The 3,685-nt window shown below is 45.8% G+C and overlaps 1 long non-coding RNA gene across 1 annotated transcript; it reads left to right on the top strand.

Moving 5' to 3' along the window:
* The first annotated feature begins 1,299 nt into the window (after nt 1-1,299).
* LOC143155851 (uncharacterized) lies at nt 1,300-2,698 on the top strand. Its single transcript, XR_012994573.1, has 2 exons — nt 1,300-1,535; nt 1,881-2,698. It is a non-coding gene; the product is annotated as an uncharacterized LOC143155851 (long non-coding RNA).
* The last annotated feature ends 987 nt before the right edge of the window (nt 2,699-3,685 follow it).

The raw sequence follows: 3,685 nt of genomic DNA, 5'->3' as shown, positions 1-3,685 counted from the left end.
TTCTATTGCCTGCGCATTTTGGTGCTCGGAAAAGGTAAGCGTATATTGACACAACTGCAAACTGAGGTTGGTTGTGCTCTGAAGAAATCCACTTCTGTGTGTGAGAGGGCATCTCCTTGCCAGCCGTCGCCTTTTCTACTGGCACAGATGCCGGTCTGCGTCAATTATGATTTATTGGTTGCGGGGGAGGATCCCGGTTCAGGAGAAATGAGGGTGAGATCACCAACTTGATCTACGAGACCCCCCACAAGCTGTGAGGAGGGATCATCTTGCATTGCTCCCGACCAGCGATGGGGAGGCTGGAACACAAGTCCCCTAAGCTATTTGCTCCCCTTCTGTGTAGAATGTGTTTATTGTACATTTATTTAAAGTGCTTCAGGTAGGAAAATGAATATTTACAATTAAATATATGTAAATAGAAGTGGAAAGGCTTGATTGGAAAAATATCAAGTTTCTAATACATATTACTATACTAAGACCTCCCACACGAGACAAACATTTATAGTCAGATCTAATGAATATTCCTTTCTGGTTCCTGTGCCAATGGAGAGCCATGGAAGTATCAAAGTCTTTTTGTTTGCACCTCGATCCTCCACAGAACGGGAAGAATATTTTATTTGATTTGGCTCTAGTTTATTCTGTGCAATGTTATGGCTCTAGCTGATACTTTTTAGAGAATACAATAAATGTTTATTGGGCTGGCCCAAGCTGATGTTACGCTCTACCTTTTAACTCTTTTTGTGTGACTATGCAATGTACGAAGGGCAGGTGATCCTTGCAAGTGCCAAACATTAAAAGAGGAAGTCTTGAGCTCTTTTTCAAAGGATCGTTCTTTTCTAACCACGCTGATACAACTAGACTGTGATTTTCCAGTGAACAGTAGGTTCCGATTCCAGTTTTTCTTAAACCATTATTTTCTGCAAATCTTTTTCCTGTCTTGCAAATTCCGTCTCTCCCACCGCACTCTGTCTCTCCCCTCCCCTCTCCTCTCCCCCTCTCTCACACATACGATTCTGAGCGTAATGGGTGTCATTTCTCTCTCTATCTATCCATCTGTTCCCACGATCAACACTCACAGTCCAGCCCCTACTTTGCATCTAGTATGCGTATTCTCTTTATCCTTGGGTCTGTTTTGATTTCACGCTTTTCCTGTCTCTCCTTTGCCCTCTCTACCATGTCTTTCGTCTCCCTAGCCATCAGAGACCTGAGGGTGTGGTTTGACATCGCAGCTAATTTGGGCTCTTAGCTGCTAAAAAAAGAGTGTCCCCGTTCCCCTGGCTGCACGCTGCTCTTGCTTGCCTTGAACTGACGCTGGCTGTCACCTAGCAGTTTATGTGAGGTGGAGTTGGGGAGTTAAACTGGTAGAAGACTCAGCCTTTAGCAGCAGCAGAAGAAAAAACGAGTTAGTTCTCAGTGGTTTTAGCTCACCGAACCAGGTCATCAGGATTTGATGAGTACCAGTGGCACTGCTGGGGATGGGGTAGAAAAGGCATGTTGAAGAGGGGCAAGATCCCCTTTAGAAGGGCAGCGGCAAGGTCAGTCAGTCTTTTGCAAACTGTCAGCCTTGTAGCTCCTCCGTCTCTCTCTCCTGTATGTCTTCCGCTGCATTTTGCATGCCGAGGATTGGCCTGTGCCTTCCCTTAACAGCTCTCTTTCAACAGTAGTGTCGGGGGGGGTTTCCCAGCGAAAGGAAAACCGTTCGGCCGCTTTAAAGCATTTTAAAATTAACAGGGTCAGTTGTGCCTTTGCAGCTTTACAAAAGGGGCCGGGAGGCGTCACGAGCAGCCCCCGGTTTGAGGAAGGAGTTTTGAGGGGAGAAAAGACAAGCGCCATGAAAACAGCCGTGACTTGAGTGGGTGCCAGGTTTTTTTTTTCAACAGACGGCAGCGCTGCGGTGGAAGGCGACCAACGAGGTCACACGGCTTTTCACAAGGTCTGCCTGTGGGCAGGGAGAGACTTAATCCGAACAACTGCAACCCAAAGAGCAAAGGTTTCCAGCAGCGGGTACTCTGGGGGGCTGCTTTTATCTATCGGTTCGTTCATCTGCCGAGATGTGTGACTCCGTGAGGCTGCGGTCAGATCCGTCTCGCCTCGTGGTCAAGTGCTGACGAGTTTGCCCAGGCTGGCGAGTGAGTTTGGCTTCTGATGCTGCTGCAACAACCACCCCCCCAAAAAAATTGGTTCATGGAGGCTGCAAATGAGCAATCTCAGGAATCTCTCCTTTTTTGATACAGTAGTTAGAGCTGGAAGACTGTACGTGTGCCTTGTTAGAGTGGGTACTTTTTTGGCCTAGTTTCTGACCCTTTGAGCCTCTTTTAAAACAATGGCATTATTTTCAAATCAAATTTTATAAAATGAACATTGGCATTGTTAAGAAGAGATCAAAATTTACATAAGACTTCTATTTAACCTATTACCTATGAAAATTTACTTCAGGCTGAAACTTGTTTTCCAAAGTTTACAGCATACAAAACAAATGGTTTTTAAAATTTCCTTACTTACGAGTACCTTAAATTGTGTTTTCTAAAAGGGGAAAAAAAAAATCTTGGAACCTTACCAGTTTAATTTGCATTTTGGCTCTGATGTAACTCAAAATAGATTAGATTAAAAAAGGAAATTTGGCAAGTGATTACTCAATTACATGATTTTACTGCTTTGGTATTTTGAAAATAAAAATGAACAGATCTGTTTTACTTTGAGAAGTGCCTGGTGCACGTGTGCTGTAACCACTTTTCAGAAACCATATGGAAGGTTCCCTACGCTGCATATGGCAATGGTGCTCAGATACGTATTCCTGCGATAGACTACGCTAGCTACACGGGATCCAGCCGGGTCAGGGATTTTAATGTATACATTCAGATAATACTGTATCGAAGCAATGCAGGGTAATGAGTTTGGTGTGTAAAACACGGGAAGTTCACAGTGACGGGGCTGCACTGCTTTTTCGTAGAAAGGAACTAAATTGCTTGGAGGTGGTGCCGGGCCAGGAAGTTAGGAGGAATTTCGGGAAGGGATACAATTTATACGGGATCTACACTGTGCAAGATACAAAGGTGGGCCGTATCAACAAACACTTTTAAAATATTTCATCGTCTAGAGCTATGGATATTTGATCTTCTCTGTGCCGTCCTCGTTACCCTCGGTTCCCATGCGGTCATGGCTCCAGCGCTTCCTTGGTAGCTGCTCGTCTCTAGCCGTCATGCCAAGGGGAGGAAGCCTCTGCTGGCTCCTGGAAGACCAAGCAAGTGGCGACAAACTCCCTAGAGTAAGTGAGCATTGATCCTGAAAGTGGTGAGGGATGGGATAGGACTATGCCTTAAACTGAGAATCAGCAGGGTCGTCTGTTATTTCTGTCGCCCTGTTTTGTTAGCGAAGTGGTAGGGGGAGAGAGATCATCTGTCCCTCCGTCACTGGCGCAGCCCCTTGGAGAGCCCCGGGGCTGTATTTGTGGCTTTCAGCTCTCCGATAAATGCAACAGTTTTGCAAAGGTATGTTTGGTACCATGATCTGGTCGCTCACCTGTCCTTTCCTGAAGAGCCACTTTGGTTCTTGAAAGTTTCTCTACATGCATGTGTGCAGGTGTCCCTTCAGTGCAAAGCACCACGATCTGCGCCTGTTCCTCCAGCGCAAAGCCGGCTTGCGCAGTGGTGAATTCGATCGAGGTAACAGCAACTTCAAATGACAG

This window comes from Aptenodytes patagonicus, chromosome 1, assembly GCF_965638725.1.
Source record: "Aptenodytes patagonicus chromosome 1, bAptPat1.pri.cur, whole genome shotgun sequence".
Lineage (NCBI taxonomy): Eukaryota > Metazoa > Chordata > Aves > Sphenisciformes > Spheniscidae > Aptenodytes > Aptenodytes patagonicus.
This window is presented reverse-complemented; position numbering and strand designations above follow the sequence as displayed.